Raw genomic sequence first — 20243 nt, 5'->3', positions numbered from 1 at the left:
ACAGGTTCAGGTTCTTATACATGTCAACATGGAGAAGTCTTACCTCTTACAATTAAGGTCAAATGCATGTGTAGCTTTTCTCATGCTAACTGATTTCTGAGGATAAGTACATGTGTTCAGAAGGGAAATTCAATCACTAAGCCATCAGCTGTATTTTGGTTGGAACCAGAACTTGCAAAATATGGCTCCTATCCTACATACCTTTTAATGCCTATGTAAAAAAAATACATAGCAATATTTACAATATATTTTATATATAACTGAGTACAACAGTATTTAATTCCATGAATAATTAAATGATCTAGTTATGCTGATCACACTATTCCAGGCAATGAAAATCATACAATGACAGCATCGCTGTTTCAAGAGGGTGCAATCTAAATAGCCACACCAAGAAGAAAAACTAGGACATACAAACACAAGAGTAAAGAATGAAGGCAGAGAAAGATTTCAGTAATACCCAAGGCCTGCAATATAAACCAGGAGTAAAACTGTTGCTTTTGAACTCTTACCTGCAAGAGCTGAGGGGAACAAAGTGATAGTCTATTTACCAGGTAGAACAACTTGTAAACATCATATAGACATATAGTCATAAAGTCAGGCAGGCCCATGGTCGTGTAACAGATTTTAATCAATGGTCACAAGAAATGCAGGTTTGGAACCTTTACTTTTTTTTTTTTCTTTTTGCCAAAAGTGAACTCATTTTCATAATGTGTCTATTTTTGGATACTTAAAATTTTGGGTATAAAACACAAAATCCTTCTTTCTGCTCAGGCTTTGGACAAGACTTCTAAAGGAATTTGTTTGTGGAGAGGAAATCAGGTTCTGAAAAGATTAACATAATTTAGCAACCTTTGAGCAGATAACCCCCTCACCTCAATCCATGATTAGCACTCTTCCTGCAAATGTAACTGAAAAATCCCTCAATGTGATCTCTAGTAAACTTCCATGGGGTCAACAAACACTTCCAAATCAAACTTCATCTACCATGGGACAGGAGCACACAGTTTCGAGAAAAATACCACACAGTAGATGATAAATAGTAACCGATGGCTTGTTTCCATCATGCCACCACTTGCAAATGTGAAACTCAGTAATATAGTTCTTCAGTATTTTGAGTATGGCTACCTAAGATTATATACCACAAGGTAAATCTGCTTTTCTTAGCTATGTACAGCAATACTGCTTCTGATTTTCAGTTTCATGAAGGTGTCCAGTGACTTATTGCAACATATAAGTTTCAGAGGGGTTTAATCCAACCCATAACAATATCTAAAAGTAATTTTACTTGGCTGTGGAAGTACCACTTCAGAAACTGATCTTCACTGTGATTCAGCTGTTCTTTCTTCCCCTCTTGATCCCCAAAAGCAGAAAAGGTTAATGATGGCAACTTTGGCAGATGATCATTTTCCTTTTCTTAAAGTAGTATCTGTGAAAATGATTCAGCTGCAATTACTGTCTCTGTTCTGAGCCCTGTGTGCAGAACAGTTTCTACATTTTATCTCACAAAAAGTCAGCATAAAATAACTAAGCAGTTACGGGAGCGGGGACTGGACCAGAACTCGAACTTTGCCTACTGCCCACTAGTCTACAGTTACTAAGCTTCATGCATTGTCATAGTCAATGAAGCATAATGAGCAAGGAGGAGTGGAGTGAATCTCTGAAAAATAAGAATAGTGGTTAGCAGACAAAGGGGATGTAGGAAGTGTGTGTTAGAACTATCTCAAGCCAAACAAAAAATTGAGCCAGACTCTCCTGCTTCCTAGGCAAAAAGCCTCATCAGTGAGCGATAATACATAAGAAAGGTAGACACTGACCCCTTGTCTGGTGTTTGTGTTTTCAAGAAGGACAGGGAGAATTTAATGCTCTGAAATAACTTTTCCAGGCTTTTCACACTGAGGACATTCAAATGGACAGAAATGCCTTACCTCCAGAGTAGCCAGGGAGAGAAAGAGGACCTCTCTCCTCAACAGAGCTGACTAGCCCCCACCCAGGACCTTCTTCTATGCAACGGCCTTTCCAGATCTCACTCAACCCTTCTCCTACAGCAACTAGGTCTCCTACAGGAGATGTATTGTTACTCATTGCAGAGTTCAGCTTTTAAGCCCTGAAGTCTGTCATTGGTTCCACTTCTCACAGCTCCCTGGTAAAACCCAGCTCCCAGGCTGCAAGACCTTATTGACAATGAGAATTAGATTGCCTTCATGGTACAAGGACCCTCAAAGAAAACTTGTTCATGCTCACCTGGGAAAGTGTGGACACTATTCGCTCCAGTATTGCTGCAGACTGGATGTTACAGAGGTATAACAGCCACATAAAAGGTGAAAGAGTTTATTAGCATTGAGGTCCACATGGCAGAAGACTTGAGCTGAATCATCTTTTGACCTGTGATATTCTAGTAACGCTTTACAGTCTAAAAGATTTTTCTATTTCTACAAGCTTATACTGTGGCCTTACAGTGTAGTTCATGCTCAGACTGGTCAGGTTGTTTTTTTGCTTTGGGCCTTCTGTGCACTTGCAACAAAGAAACAAGAAATAGGACAGGAACAAAGGAGAAATAAAACAGTTCATTGACAGTTATGGGGTCTATAAATGTACTTATGACACAGGTGCCAAACAAGATTGTATGTGAGCTACCACAAATTCATCTGTTTAGTCCTGCTAGTTGAAACCTTTCTTCAGGTAAATCCAGTGTAGCTGAAAGGTACCAAATTAAAGAAGTAGGGACTTTTAATTATCTGTAGGAGCTACCATATGAATAGCTGCAGTGTGCATCTCTTCCATGCTGCCTATTCTTACCTGCCGACAAGTTAAGCATACAAAGGGGGGAATATTTGGGGAGAGATAAGACCCACAGGAGCAGAATCTCAGTAGGTGTAAATCTGTACTGCTCCTTTCAAACTAAAGAAAGTCTTAAGCTCATTTTGATGAAAAGTACTAATGAAATACAAAATTACATTGAACTTTTCGGGGTTTGGAATGTGCTCTTAAACTCATTGTTCTGCTGATGGCTGTTCTGCCTGAATAGGTTTTCCCTTTGGCCTCAGACACAGAGACAAGGATGAAAGACACCAAACTGCCTTCCCATCTAACAGCTCCTAAAGAGGTGTTGAAACAGAAAACTCCATAAATAAGGAAATGAGCTACAGCTTTTCTTTGCCTCTATTAGGCACAAGATTTGGATGAATTCAGGCCTAATGGGGAATATAAGTCTATTGCACCTCAGATAAAGAGTCTGGTCTCTTTGTCTAAAAACTGAAGAATCTCTAGATGAGGTCAGCTCCCTGACAGTATAGAAGTACTTACCACACTGGAAAGAAAAATAACAGAAGAGACAAAGAAGAACACACAGGGGATTGCTACAAGATACCTTCCTCAAGGTATTGTTCTGTAAGCACATTATAACTAGAAAGAAGAAAAAATAAAGGGTGGACAGAGAAATAAATGCCATGAGACTTAGTTCTGGGACATGGCAAGTGTCTGAATATCAATTCCCAGCACATATCACCATCAGTCGTGTTGTAATCTCCCACTATTTCTTTGTCCTACGGTAACCTCCAAAAGGTTCAAAGGAAAATTTAGTGTTATGATAGAGTGCCTAGTCCAAAGGAAAAGTCTGCCCTAATTAGCGTCCAAATTCTGTACAGAAGAAATGCAGAGCAGTCTTAAGTAAAACTGCTGTACTGAGAGATGTATGTTTCCATTTCTTAAAATTTAATGACCTTCCAGGTCAGTGCTCACAGAAGAGCACGGCAAACTCTTGCTTTAAATCTTCTACCTGGTCATTTTGTCTGGTTTCCCCTGCTTCTTCAACTGTGAGTATGGAATATTTACTCATTATTTCTTATATTTTCCCTGTCATTTATGATTTTGTAGGCCTATACTGCAGTCATTTCTTTTGTGACCTAAAGCATCCTTTTCCAACCTGAATAATGTCATGCAGTATTCAAAATGTGGGAAGAGAGCTATACAATAACAGAATAATAGAATGTATCATGGAATAATGATGTATTCTGTTTTGTTCTCTATTCCCTTCCTAATCGTTCCCATCTTTCTAGTTGCCTTTTCAACTGGTCTTAAGATATTTTGTATCAAACTTTTTACAATAGCTTTTATATTTCTTTCCTAATTTTGTACAGCTGTATAGATGGAGTTACCTCCATCCTCAATCTCCTCACTCACATTTTCATTTGCAAATGTCAACACTGAACTTAGCCTGATGATTTCTCACCCATTTATTTAATATCAGTCTGTTCTTCAGTAGCTCTTCTAATCCATGTTTAATTTTTTATTTAAAAAAAAAATGTGAAAAATTCTGTATCAGAGTTTGTATGAATTTGTTGAGCAGCACTGGTCCCAGCACAGATCCTAGTGGAAGGCATTAGAAACTTCTCTCACCTGTAAAATCTGACCGTTATTCAGCCCACATAAGTCGTGGTTGACTAGATCACCCACATCTTTCACCCCTTCTGAGAATTCAAATATACAACTGTAAGATATGTGCTCCATATACAAAATATATAGCAATTCTTTCCTAACAGATCATGTTCATTCATATATGTGTTGCTAGAGTAACAGTTATGACCTGTACATAAGGCAAAAAACCATAGATTTAGATCAGATCCACAGTACTTTTTAAAAAATGATATTTGTTACATATCCAGTCCTCAGATAATAGAACAAATTTAAATGATAAACTATATATGGCTGCTAATAGTTCACATTCTTGAATAGGGCATGCTAAAAAGCAAGCCCAGAACAGAAAAGAATCTTAAACAGACATATCTGTAGCTCCTTTTTTTTTTTTCTTCTTATTTTTTGAGTCTTACATTGACCATACCTGCCATTTACTTCCATTAAATTATTCATAGAATAAAGCACTCTCTATCCTGAGCAAGAGAATCAAAACCTCGTCTTTAATAGGGTTCATGTCTATCCAATACCAGGCATATTTATGCTCTTGACTCTTTAATAGTAGGAACTCCAAGCACTTTCCTATGATTTTCTGAGCTCTGTCTTTGATGCTATTTATTACTTGGGCTTTCTTTTTAGAAAAAGGTACAAACTAGAGGTTTCTGTTTGATGCTTAAAGTCAACAGTACTTGCTTGCTCATGCTAGCAAGAAGAGAGATTTAAAGAATCTGAAAAGACCCAAAATTAAAATTGGAAATTTAATGTGGGGGTTGGAGCTGTCAGCTTGTTTTTGTCGGACCTCAACCTTATTGTAGGTCTAATCAGCCATGGCAGATTGATTAGGGTATAAGTTACATCTCTCTTACATGAGACAGGCTTAGCATTTCCCTAGTTAACGTTTTGTGCCTTGCAAGCCTCTTTCTGTGGAAAATAAAGCCACTCACTGCAGCAACTGGAGAGTGAGAACAACAGTGAACATGAGTTTGGATGCTGTTACAGCAAGGGCAAGCATGGAGCACCAGGAGGTGTATGAGGAAAAGGAAGATTGCCAAGATACCCACCTCGATTCCTGACAATATCTGTTTTATGAAGGATGGTGAACAGCAGCATGAGTGAGAACCCTGGTATCTATTACCACCTGATGAGGTGGGCAACTGTAATGTATTCAGTAATGTAAATTGGCCGTGCTTGTTGGCAATCAGAGCTGCTGAAGAAGAGTGTCTTTAAATGAAGCTCATGCAGGGTTCTAGTACATTTACATATGGAAAGAAAATAATTTGATTGTACTGTTTACTACTGAAACTCTTCCTGGGTAGAGAGCAATACCACAGAGGTAAATTTACAGTACAATTAAGAGAAGAACTTATGAAGATCTCTTATGCCTACCTCCACAATTTCTCACAGCACTTGCTTTGCTTCAAAGAAGTCTCATCACAGGCACTGAGCACCACCAAATGTTTTCCACACTCAAAGATATACTTTAAAGGTGTAAGTTATGATTAGGCAACTGTTTCCTACAGAAAGTGAATGAGATTTGGTAGTCTATTTCCCTGTGCACTTTTAAAATATCACATATATCACATTGAATTTCTGCCCATGAAAAGAGATAAATCAACTAAGACCTTGATTTACTTCTTTCATAGGGATGAAATTCAATAGAATAAGATGTCTTTGTGCAAAAGACATACATCAAAACTCAGAAATCTCATCAGCTTTATGAAAATCAATGCTTTTCCAGCATATATTATATTTACTGTATTGTATACTTCCTTGTATTATATGATTCAGCCACAATTCTTTCCAGCTTTCTTAATAGCAATAAGGAATTACATTTCCTTGAATTGTCTTGTGTCATTAATTCAGGAGAAAAGGTAGTTTTGTTGCATTGGAGTCAGGAAACAGGAGGTCTCTATATGCAGTCAAAAAACCCTCATAAGTTTTGTCCCTGAGTACTTTTTGCATGTGCTGACCAGCTTCCCCATTTCTATTTCTCTGTATTCATTAACTATTTTAGTTGTGTTAGTCATCTAATCCTCATGTTCCCAAACTACAAGCACTAGACTCTCAAGCATTGCTTTGACAGAGCTAATTTCTTAGGAGTCAAAATCCTATTTGACACAAGGGAGTATTTGCCTTTTTATACCAAACCACACAAACAGTCTGCAGAACAGAACAAGCACCATTTCCAAGCTCTAGTTTGCAAAGCAGGTAACAGAGCCTGAAATGATGATTAGTTTTTTACTTTAGCATTAGCTTATATAGAAACTTGTCCTTTAAAAAATAAAACAAAACACTGTTCTCTCTATATGGAGCCACGGGGGAAAAAAAAAAAGCCACCCCAAACCAATACTAACAAGAAAAAGCTGTGCTATTTTGTAGTCTCTTATATGACAAGAATTACTTTTATAACTTCACTAACACGTTTTAACGATCAGTATTATCTTTACATACTAACCAATAGCTCCTTTTAATTACCATTGTATGTCTATCCCCTTTTTCACTGTGTTACATTTTTCTCACCTGCTATAGGTTTTCCTTTCCAGAGTCAAGCCATTTATACCAGAAACTGCACAGAAGCAATAACAAAAAAATTCACCGTTTACCATCTCACAAAATGACTTTAGCCAGAAGGCTTTTCTAATAACATATAGTACAGACTAGATACTAAGCACTTCAATATCTTTAGAATATTTACAATTAGGAAATTTTAATTGCCTGCTTAACAAAGACATCTCCTTCCATGATTTATCAGGTGAATAATTAACTTTTTAAATACATATTACAGGTGTAGGTGCCAATAACTGTATCAGTCAATAGTCTACCACCAATACAAGTATAGGCCATATGATAAAAATCACTGAGTGATTCCTTGGTGTAATAACCTGAGTTTGAAGATTTAAAATAACCCAACCATTCCCAGAAAATAAGTAAAGGAACAAAGCAGCAAAACAAAACATTTTCCTCCATTATGACTTTGTTCATCCAGTTGTGTTAATGTCTCATTTGCTTACTGTTCTGAAGTTTTAAAGAACATTCAGAATCCCTTCAATGGTGTTTCCTAAACCATTTCAATCTTCATTGGAGTGAAATTTGACCCCATCAAAACTGATCAAAATTCCCATGCATTGTAATGGTAGCAATTTGCTCACAGTGCAGAGGGGGTTTATACAAGGAGGAGAATGGCTTGGATGTCAGTCAATTACTTTTAAATATAATCTTTCTCCTTCTGTATCAAGCATTACTGTTTAACTGCTACTGACCTTCCGGAGATGGCAACAGTTATAACTACCACTGCATGAGTTCTGCAGTTCACATGAAGTGTAGAGGAAGGTGTGGCATGAAGAGTAGATAAGAGTAAACTATGAGAAACTAGTGAAAGTAATCAATAGCTGTCATCCCAATATTGATGCCCTTCTACAGTCCCCCTCCAAAGTCATTTGCCCACTGTGACACGTGTATGCAATATGCAAAAAGCATGAAAACTGTCTAGTACAATATGCCTTTAGCAGCCCACTACATGGCTATGCAGTAAGGTAATTTTGTTATATACTCAGCCCCAACTCATACAACAGAGACTAGGAGGTACATGCATGAAGCTACATTTGACCAAATCCACAGTGAAACTAGGATTTTGCTAAAATGAGAATAGCCATATTTATCTTATAGTCTTTTATTTATCAGTTTACTGGCATCCAACCCCTGCCAGTAAAAACTACACTTAAACAGTAGAAATTTGTGTGTAATCAAAGTCTGTCTTTTCAGAAGAACCTCTTGGGCCTCTGGAGTTTTTCTTTGCCATTGACAGCATTAACACCTTGTATAGAAATACTGCATGCTCCAATAACATGGTCATTAATTTTTGTTTGATCTCTAATTCCTTGAGTATAGACCTTCAAAACCAGCATCTCGATTCTACTCTCAATTGCATTAATTTAATGATACAGGAGCCAGATACAGCATTACTCCTGTACAATGAAGTCAGGGTTTTTTTTGCAGAAGGACAGCATGCTCCTGAGAAGGGCAGGCAATTTCCAAATCTGTCTGTGACATCTACAAGATGAAAAATTCTTCAAAAACAACTGGGGCCCTCTTCATATTTCTGAAATGCAAACTTGGCTGACCCGTTCGCTTTTTTTTTTTTTTGTGGCACTCAAAATCAGCACCTTCCCCTATGAAATCTCTATATAAACAAACAGCTTAAGTGTGAATCTATCCCTGTGGAAGCAGAATAAAGAACTGTTAGTGATGGGGCAGACAAATCTATTGTCTTTTGTGAGGTCCATGTTGGCTTGTAAAAATTTGTTTGAGCAGCATCTTCTCTATTGTAACCTCCAGGTTGGGGTAGTTTTTCAGTCTTTTATTGAAATGTAGCTGCTATCTGATAGAGAATGAAATAAAAGGAATTTGCCTTTTGCCAAGGAGATTAGGTAATACCTGAGTTTGGTCAAACATGTCCATGCTAAGCATCATATACCTGTGAATTCATGATAAATAGCCCTCCTACAGATAACATCCTTACTGTAAGGCCATGATTTCTTGTTTTGTTGCCATTTGTACAAGGATATAGTCAAAAAGAAAACAAAACATGATCTCCACAGTCTTGTAGGCCACTCAGGACAATTGAGGAAACAACACCCTGACTTGCTTTGCCAGGAAAAAGCTCCAGTGTCCACAACAGCTGCATGCCCCACGATTTGAACATGGAATGTTTTAAGAAACCAAGTTCTAGGTATGATAAAAACAACTAGCTACTCCAGAGATCCCTTGGGAATTGTAATTTCAGCAGCTAAGGTTGAAAACCCAGAGGGGATTCAATATGAGACCCAACTGAGCAGTTCACTGGTGGTAGTGAAATGAGCAGTATTTTCATTTTATTCAAGTAGTTTGAGACATATGTCTGTTAGATCTTTATGATAACAGGAGAGCCATCAAGTCAGGCCTGATCTGCTAGAGCTGTGTGACAGCTGGGGGAAACAGCAGGAGTAGAGGGGATTTTGCAGGTTGCATCAGCAGGTTAGTTGGAGGCCAAGGATCAACATTGCAAAGGTTGCTGTGGGCTCACAACACCATGTTGACAATTCACAGCGGACCTAGGGGGGACTGCTGCTCAGATCTGAAGAGCTGTGGCAAAACAGCAGATGCTGATGGATTACTGTTAGCTACATCTTAGGACTGAGGTTAATTAACAAAACCTTTTTGACACCTGTCCACATGATACCTGGCTCTAATGTTGCTGGTAACCACTCAGAGGCAGAAGCAATACATTTCCTGAACAGAAGAGACAGAAATCCATTATGAAATGTTGATTTCTGCCTTTAGCAATTGCGAGGTTGCAACTGCTTTCAAGCAAAGCCTAGCCTAGCATGGTGGATCCTTTGTTTTGAGAGAAACATCACTGCAATAGAAGCAACTGTCTCTGGCCTCAATGCAAGAGTCTCTCAGTTCAATCCCAAAGTTCTGTGGCACTCAAGCAAACATAAGTGGCAAGTCATTTTGTGTAGTAAAGCAGACACTAAAAGATAAGGATGAAATATGAAAGAAAAAATAGTGTGCTGATGAGAAGTATTCAAAATGATCCATATGTGTATCTGTGCCATCTTAGAAGAGACACTTCAAGCCTACACTGCTGATGCTTATAAGTAAGCACAATGATGCTTTGTACAGACATGTTGTACTGAAAGTCACTTCAGGTTTATGCTCACCATCTCAAGTTCCCCCTATAGTTTCATCTACAGAAGTTATTTTTACTTACTCATCTGAAAGAGGATATAGCTTTTGCTTTTAAGCTACAATACAGAAGTTGGAGTGGCAGAAGATCCAGATGACAGACAGCTATTGAAGGACTAATTATATATCATTCATAGGATCCCACTAAAATAGTACAGTTAGAGAGGAAAAAAGAATCAGACAAGGAATGAGCAGGTCATAACTGCAACCTATCAGCTCAATCCCCATCAATTGTTATTGCGTCAATCAGACACAACTTGTAAATGGTGGCACGTGCTAAGGCAAAGTACAGACACATATAAGCAGTTAAAGAGGTATATGTAACCAAAATGCAACTTAAAGTATAATGATACTTTAAATTATCTCCAACATGGGCATTACTTAATTTTAAAGCATGGTTTGGAGGCACTGAAGCCAGAAAACAGAAATTTGTTTGAACAGCCAAGGCCTAGAACACAGGATTTCTTGACTAGCTCCAAATTCAAGACCCCTAAACAATACAGCCTTTAGATTTCAAGAACAGCTGAGAATATCTTGTGGCCTCTAGGTCCAGGTTGCCTTGGCCAGAGGAAGGAATGGGAAGGCTTGTAGGGAGTGGACAAAACAGATGATCCCCAAGGTTTCAACATTATTTTTTTTGTGTGTTGAGAGTAGCTACTAAGCCCATTTCAAACATGGTTATGAAGACAAGTTATTGGCATTGGAGAAGCAAGAGTAAGCATCCAGGGCCATGATTCCCCAGTTGCTATGCAGGGTCCCAGTGAGAATCGTGAGGGGATTAGCAGGCACAGGACTGCCAGGCGAACATAGCTGTGCACCCAAATGTAGGAACTCAAGACCTGTTTTTCTTTATCATGTTTTTCCATTTCACTTAGTTCCTCCATGTGCTCTAGTCCTCTCTAGAATGGGAATTATCAAGTTACTACAAGAAAAGGCAATTTGGCTGTTACTTCCAGCCTGGCAAGACCACAATCTACCAGCTCTTGAGCTGATCCACAGACACCCTGTACAATTTATTACCATGGTGCTACATGAAGGAGGATTACAAAATGCCAACTGTCATGACTCATTATGCAGCATCTAACTCGACACATAAAGGCTTCCTACAATATTGCTGAAAGGTAGGGGAGATAACAGTAACTTAATAAAGCACAGCTCTGAGATGTTGTTGTTTACTTAATACACAGTTGTCAGTTACATGCCACTCCAACCATCCAGTCCCTGAGGACCTAAAACTGCAGTAGCTTTTCAGAAAGCATTGGCAAGAAGGTCCCATTTTCCCTGTGGGCTCAGGACTCATCATCAATTGGCAGTCAAGATACCTAGTCTCTGATCAGCACAAGAGTTTCCAGAAGGGCTCATTCAATCCAATGCCTAGGACTTCTAAAATAATAAAAAAAAAAAAATGGCCAGAATGGTATCTCAAAAGGACCTGCCAAATTTCCTGCTCTAGGACCTAAAACAATTGGAGAATTTTAATGCAAAACCCTGGAAACCTGGTCTGATTCTCTTAAAAATCAGGTAATGCACCTACTGGTATACCCTGAGGTATACTTGAGCAAGAGATAAATTGCTGGATAAAGCATCAGGTCGGTCTGATGGCATGGCCTGAAATAAAGCAGTTCAGACAAACAAATGCTTTAGTAAGTGATCAGTGAGAGTCGAGTGCCCTTATTGGGTGCTGGGCAAGAACTTATGTGGAACGCTATGTAGGTACTTCCCTCCTTTACAGAACACACCTTTCTGAATAGACACCCCTTGAAAATATAGCTGTTACCCTTTTAAACTGTATCCATGACAGGTACTTTCCTCAACTGGTATTAAAGTAAACCAGCAAATCTTGCATTGAAGATCACTGCTACTTCTTATCTCTGGAGGCTGAGAGCTTGCTTTCTCTAGTCTTGGACCCCGAGCGTGGGTTTATTTTATTCCAGCAGAGTATTATATGTCTCCTTGGCATACCTGTTTACTACAGATATAGTGCCTAGCAGCTTGCTTACTGACCAAAAGCATACTGAGGAGGTAGTCACTGCACCATCACAGCAGAAACAGAACCTGGTTTTAGGTATATAGTACATCTATGGGTGGGGAACAGATCATGCTCATTTGCATTACCTTGAGCCAGCACTTCCTTGACTGAAATAATTCAGATTGTTAGTGACAATATAGCTGAGAACAGAACTGGTTTTGGAGCTACTGGAATGTACATTTATTTCCTCTTGAGGAGACATTTCTCTGAAGCTACTGTGGCCTTTGTCTGACAGCATGAACCAGGATCATTCAAGCAGTTATTGCTGAAAGAAGTGTAAATATATAACAGATGTACCCGCCAACGGTCACTGCTCATGTAGCAGTGTTTTCCAGGGTTTGTCTGCTGACAGAAAGAAATGGGCACTTAACAGTAGTGTTTTTGTAGTTCTGATGGTATAAAAGGCAAGGTTTGTAGTCAGGTATTTTTGTTTTAATTTTTTTCCTAGCTAGAGCTTCTGGTTTAATAAAAATAAAAATGTTTCAGAAACAAAAGCCATTCTCTTTAGGTAGAACACCTTTTAACCAGCCCATCCATCTATGCCCATTCACACTCACTCTTTTGGAAGAGTGGGTCAAGTATTCCTCACCACACTTCAGTTGTTACCCCTGGCTCTGCGCTCTGTTTCTTACCTTTACTGTTATTGTTCTCCTCTTGAGGCAGATCCCAATCTTTCTTGCCAGAATACATCACATTGCTTCCTTCACTGCTACACAATCTCTATGGGAAACTCTTCTGTTGACTTGAGTGTGACTGGTGGCCCTGGCCCACCCCCGCTTGCCCTGGTCTTTCCAGGCACTCCAACCTCCCCATAACATTCCAGTTTAAATTTTTTTGCATGAATTTTAACTGAATTCAGTCAAGCAGCAAGTGATATACACTGCTGGACACCAAAGCTGTCTAGTTACCTGCCTGACAAGTGCTGTGCAGCTGGGGCAGTGGCAGAGGACTGCAGTCCCTCCCGGCAGAGGAGACTTGCCTCCAGTCAGACCAGGTTCATGCATGGCTCATTCAGCCCGTTTCTCTCCAAAGCTTGTCAGCACAGGGCCACTGGAAGTCCTGGACCAACTGTGGTAAGCTCCAGCTAGCCATCATTCAAAGAGAAGGTCACTCGCCTCTGACTGTCAGCATTTCTCCATGCTCCACTACCCAGCAGTAATACACAGAAGCAAGCGCTGTTTGGGTAATGGAGACAGTAAAAATTCCTCTGGTATTTCTACTCCTTTAAGACTTCAATTTATTTCTAGTAAAGTGACTCCTCATCTTAAATAATTTATCTATGTTTTTAATTGTTATTTTTGGCAAGAAGTAACTTTTTCTATGAAACTTTTTTTTGAAAGAATAATTTAGCATAGTTAAGATTTTTATAGGAACTATTATTGGAAACTTTTTAATAAACATTTCTGCGCAATAACCCTATCATATTCTGAATACTTACACCAGAAAGCCACAAATACCCATGAAGAAAATAAAAAGGATTACTTTCATAACAACTTCAATTATTCTCCATTTTTGTTTTTCCCAGTGACAAAGCAGTCTTGAAAGATTACTTAAGTAAATCACTTTACAATCTATAACAAGGCCACCCTATTCTACTGTTCTCACCATTTTCAGCACATTCCCTTTTCTTACATGTGCATACACATTTTTTAAGCTTGATCTCCCTATACATCAAGTACAAAAAAAAATGCAGAATGTCAATATATATCCATGTATTCTGAGAAGATATTGAAAATAGAAACTGCAGTTTCCTCCAGCCCAATTGAAAGTAACTGCATAAAGAAACAAAGATGGAGACAGGAGCTTTTAACTTTTGTCATGGATATTTGTCACACAGTATACTATACTACCTGCTTACACATCTCTAAAACATACTGTACTTCCTGGTGAAACCATACTAGCACTGATCACTTTATTCCTCATGTCTTTCAGGCAACATGCTGTTTATCCCTTATACTTGCTTTACCACAACAGCATGACAAAGCCCAGTTGTGTTTGGCTCATGATCTACAGCAGAGCCCAGATCCCCCCTTTCCACTGAGCTGCTTCTAGCCAGTGCCCCCTTCCCACACTGCTGATTTAAAAAAATAAGTTCTTTTGAAGTTTCATGGTTCGGTTTGCCTTTTTTTATCCAAAGCCCATTCACCCCCACGTACAACCCCATTACTTCTCCTGTAAAATGTGCTTTCCCAAGGACTTTAGTCCCATTTTTTATTAATTCCTTCTCAGCAGAATTAGTTTCCTAATTCTAGCCATTTTGACAGGAGGTCCCAGGTCTCTCTCTACCTCCAGCGCTCCTCAGCCTCCCTTCCTTTCTCTTAAAGGAGCTACTCATCCTGTGCATTTACCAGTAATGTCAAACCCTTTAGCTTCCCCCATCACCCAGCTTTGCTAAGCATAACCACATCCCCATGGGGACTAAGGCAAATTCACACTCTGAGCCTCTCTCCTGGGTGCTGGCAACTCTCAGAGAGGGTTTGCTAATTGCAGCCAGCTGCACACATCTCTTCTCACCCTCCTACCTGCGACAGTGTGCCGTCACATCTCTTCCCACACACTGCCTGATGGACTGACAGAGAAGTGGCACAGAGCACCTGACAGTCTCACCATCTCCCTACCCACACAGGATTTAGCGCTGGCTGGTGGGCACTCAGCTGCCAGGCACTGTCTTTAGTGCTATGAAGCCCTGCAAGTCTCCCAGACCTTCCTGCTCCTTACAGGGCTCCCAATAGCTTCATTTAATCTGCTTACCAAACATTGTCTGCAAAGTGTTTTTGGGAACTGAGAGCTGCCCGAGTGTAGAATTATTTTAATGGGATCATCAAGATAAAAAGTTATTGGTTTGCAAAAGATAAGCCCCATGCTGCTTCTCAGCTCCTTCTTGCTATCTTCCTTGACTGCTCGGCAGGAAAGCTATTTAAACTCCACTTAGCAGGTAATATAGTCACACTTTTTTGTAGTGAACATATACCATGCTCTGTAGTATTAAACTTAACACAAGCCATCATTTCCTGAAGTGAACACTCTAGGAGAGATTTGGAGCTCTCCTCAGACCAAATTCATCGTTTCTACTGAAGAGGACTATATGCCTTCAGCCAGTAAACTCTCTGTGCTTTCCTCTCTCACCGGTTCCTAATTCAGTGCCTAAGCCTGCAGAAAAGATGTTCTTATCAAGGCATGTATTGGCCAGTATAAGCTAAATAGCTTTTTTCCCTACCTGCAATAGATGTGTCTCTGAAGTCATGGCAAAGCACCACACCATTGAAGGGAACTGATTTGTGAATGGTCTGCTGGACATCTGATGTCTGGAGTAAAGACGCTCAATGAATAAAACTGGAAAGCCAGGCTGGAGAGGATGAAAACACGTGCTGTGGTCTTTGATTGCTGCTAGCAGATAGTTCTGCTCTCTAGAGACAAGGGTGTTATTGTGCCCCCAGGACCAAATAGCCTGATGCACTTTACCCAGAAGAGCATGCATTAAAGTCAATGGGACATCAGTCCAAGAGGCATTGGAGCAGGTGGAAGAAAAATCCAGTGAGGTGGATGATTTTGTTCTGGCTGAGAAAATGAGACACTTGGATAAGCTGCTGCAGGGGAGGTGAAAAAAGAAAGGTTACAGTAAGGCTTTATCTAGATCATTGGGAAACAAAACAGACCTGAACAGGTTGGTTTGGTTTTTTTTGGTTTTGTTTTTTTTTCTTCCATGGGAGGGCTATGAGAGAAGAGGGGTGCAGAGACAGGGAATCTAAAGTTCAAAAACAGAATTATATTGAAAAAGTATCTATTAATCTGAAGAGAAATGTAAAATATCGGGAGAACTTGTGTAAAGTCAACACAGCAGGAAAACTGGATAACACCCAGTTACAGTACAGGAGGAACAGGACACTGAATCACACCAGAAAGTGGAATACTCAGACCTAAAACAATGTTTTTTTTATTTAGAAGGTGAAATTCTCTACCTCAAGATATCATGAAGACCTTGCACTTGGCAAGTTTCTGGGACAGACTGGAGTTCCATGTACAAGGAATTCCCACAGAGGTCCATTCAGATATAGAGTTCCACATATCTGTATAGAATTATGATATTAGGATGTATAGATGCATAACATCCATAAATGGTTTTACATATATAAATTTGTTAACATGAATTCTGGAAGGATATAAGGCTTCATCTCTCAGGAAATCAGCTAACCACTCCTTTAGGGGAAAGGATATTTTCTAACTGCCTCAGATATTTTTTTTTCCTCCCAATAAAATGCATCAAGGAATATTTTTAATATGTTGAGTTTTCACTCAATAACTGAAAGAATTCCAAAACTAAGAAGTATCTAAATTTTAGGTATGTGAGGGCAGGGGAGTGGAGAAGTCTAAATTTCTCTTTTAAAGAAGTTCTACAGAAGTTCTTCACTTAGTTATAAAGTTACTTCCTATTGAGTAAAAAGATATGCTTTTGACCAGAGCTATTTAAGAGTCCTCAAGGTCTGAAATTCCTGATATAGAAATGTGAAATCACACCATTATCTTAGAAGAATAAGAACATTTAAATAAAAGAACATTATAAAACAAGTCAACTGTAACAGTGAAGAACAACTTCCATCTTTATCTGACCCCTCATTTATCATCATATTGGTAAGGCAAAGGTGCACGGACAGTGAAGATACAAAATCCCCAGCAGTCCAATTAAGGGAGGCTATTCCAAATAACTGAGAATCAGTTCTGAACAAGTCCTATGGAAAGCCCCTATAGAATAAAGCAAAAACTGGTTATGTTTTTATAATCTTTCTGATTAATTTTATAATATTTAGTAGAAACAAGTTTTTGTTTTAGACTGCCACTAGACAGAGGAAGAAAAAAAATCAATACAGAGGAGTGGTAGATACTCATAAGTTTTGTGTTTCCTCTAAGAGATATTGCAACTAGTCACAGGTATTTTTAAGAGAGTTCATTTCAATCATCTTTGGTTCCATTTAAGTTAAAAAAAACCCACATAGTACAGGCACTAAACATGTACACAGAGCAATTTCCAAGTCCTAGGAACAAATATTTCGACAGGCAGAGGTGTTTACTCAGAACCAAATGCCAAATATCAAGTAGTCCATCTGTAACTGGTACATATCCACAGAAGAAAGGTTAAAAATATGCTGTTGGATATTGCATGAGGGAAAGTATTACATTCATTTGGCACACCATCCCCTACACGGGCACACTAAAGCAGCGTCAGCTGGTTTTGCCTGTAACCTACCAGTTCCGTATAGAAACCATGGGCTTCTTTTGCCCTATCACATCACCAGCATCCCTTACCACCAAAACCACACTACAGTGTTTGTCAGTAGTCAAAATTTCGAGTTCCTTCCCCTTTCTTCCTCCCCAAGATAATATGAGTAGAATCCTTTCAAATCTTTTTTTAAAATTACTTTGTTCATTTGAAAAGGAACAATCTTGTAATGGAATAATCAGGGGCTGTATTTTGCATAACAATAGCCTCTCTCAATATGCAAAACATGCACAAAAGATTAATTGCTGGAAGCACCAGTACCTGCTGTACTACTGTTCACACGCAACTACTCTTGCCCTCCAGCTGCCAATGCAGCCCTCATCCCAATATACTTAGTCAAACCCTAAAACAGTAAATTACATAGTATTCATAATACCTGGCAGAGACTGATGTGTCAGTGGAAACTGACAAAATGCATGAGACGCCAATAATGTGTAATTTGTCATTAATGGACCCAGCTTGATAGCATTCACGGCCAGTTTAAGCAACTTAACTCAGAACAAATTCATTCATACAAACGTGACAATCAAGGAAGTCAATCTCTCCTGTGCTAAGTAAAGAATAAAAAGATGATTTAAATGTGAATTCCTATGAGAATATAGGTTTGGCATAAAGTGCTTAGCTCTGGAGAATAAAAGCCTGTTTATCCATTGAAAAGTATCACACCAGGAGAGGTATTTTCTCCAAAATTGCATTTATTTGACATGCCCCTACAATGAACTGGAGACAATATTTTCAGAACAGATAGAAATTCATTGTTTTTACCCTGATGCTGTTTAAAAAAACCACAGTTTACCAACTCTTGTGATAGTTGGTGTCTTAGTTCCCCCATCCTTAAGAAAAATAGTATAATACATACCATACAGGATTATAAACAGAAATATCTTAAGTCTGAGATGTGCTTAGTGTCATGGTTTAACCCCAGCTAGCAACTAAGCACCACACAGCCGCTCGCTCATTCCCCCCCCTACTGGTGGGACAGGGGAGAGAATTGGAAGGGTAAAAGGGAGAAAACTTGTGGGTTGAGATAAGAACTGTTTAATAATTGAAAGAAAATAAAATAGAATAGTAGTAAAGCAAAAAGCCATGCACACAAGCAAAACAAAGCAAGGAATTCATTCACTCCTTCTCTTGAGCAGGCAGGTGTTCAGCCACCCCCAGGAAAGCAGGGCTCTATCACACGTAACAGTTACTTGAGAAGACAAATGCCATGGCACCGAACGTCCCCACCCTTCCTTCTTCTTCCCCCAGCTTATATACTGAGCATGACATCATATGGTATGGAATAGCCCTTTGGTCAGTTGGGGTTGGCTGTCCTGGCTCTGCCCCCTCCCAGCTTCTTGTGCACCTGGCAGACCATGGGAAGCTGAAAAGTTCTTGACCAGTGTGAGCACTACTTAGCAACAACTTCGCACTACTTAGCAAGAACCAAAACATCAGTGTTATAGACATTGTTCTCATCCTAAACTCAAAACACAGCACTATACCAGCTACTAAGAAGAAAATTAACTTTATCCCAGCTGAAACCAGGACATTTAGTTATTACCACAATGAGTTACCTGAAACAGAAATGCTCGTTTCTGCATTTCACCCTTTCGGACACATTCATAACCCTGACAAGACTGTAGATAATCAAAGCTGTTGGACCTGTTCCCATGGAGAAAGAGTATTTTTCCAAGAGGTATTTCAGATTAAGACCATATGGTACCAGCAAGCCACCCAGCACTGCTAAATTCCTTCCTTTAAAAGTATTAATATGTTTTTACTGACATACATATATTTATCTCCAAACACCACTACTCATTTTTGGGATGATTCAGAGATAGAGAACTAAATTATTTCTAATGTATTTTGTCACTTTTATACATCAATAAATTACAAAATGGTTATCTCTTATTAGTGAAAAGAGCTACCAAGTTACATAAACATCCCGTTCCTGGGTCTTCTTCCTGGTAGCAAACCGTACCTTACAGGTTGTCTGTAATAGACAGTGGTAATATTGAAAATGCAAACACATTTGCAGAGTCCAAGATGTGTGCAGCTGTTCATTTTATGAAGGGGAATGGCAAAGGAGAGATGCAGTAGGGCTCAGGAAGTTTGCCCAGAGGTGAAGAAACACTCCCACATCTGAATTACTGTCAAAAACCATGCATCTGTTCTGGAGGCACCAGTCACCCATCTGCATTAGGTCAAAGACATGAGGCAGCAAAGTGACAACAGATCATCTGCAAATAGCAGTTCCTAATTACTAAGTTACATGGTTGCAGGCCAATTCTGAGTGTAATTAAGGCAACCCTCCTAATTTACACTTCGATGGCTGGCAGATGCTTACATTGGCCACATGGATGTCTAAATCTGGAAAGCAGCGTTGAATTTATTCACAAGGAACCCACTGGTGCAATGCTTCTTGAAGGAGCACCAGTAAAGAGCAGAAGGGAAGATATAGGAAACTGTCTTCAGTTTAAACAGTAAGCAATATGAGGCTTCAAACATGACAGCTGAGATTTTTATTTTTTTAAATAAATATCTGACATTATTGTGCTTAGCATTAACTAAGTTGAGGATGCAGTGAATACACAATTTTGTATTGCATGAGATCTTATTTATAAGGTACCAGTATATAAATATTCCAATATCCATGAAAAAGTTTTTTCATTCCCTTGCCTCATGAATTCTCAACTCATCTCTTGGTTCATCTCTAAATTCCTACCTGCAATTCACAGTTTGCTTTTCACTTCAATCTCTTGTTAATCACTCAGGCAACAGAGCTACCAAATATCCAACAAGTGAAATGAAATA

Source organism: Platalea leucorodia (assembly GCF_965183815.1).
Source record: "Platalea leucorodia genome assembly, chromosome: 3".
NCBI lineage: Eukaryota > Metazoa > Chordata > Aves > Pelecaniformes > Threskiornithidae > Platalea > Platalea leucorodia.
The sequence above is the reverse complement of the archived record's forward strand: the minus strand, read 5'-3'. Positions refer to the sequence as shown.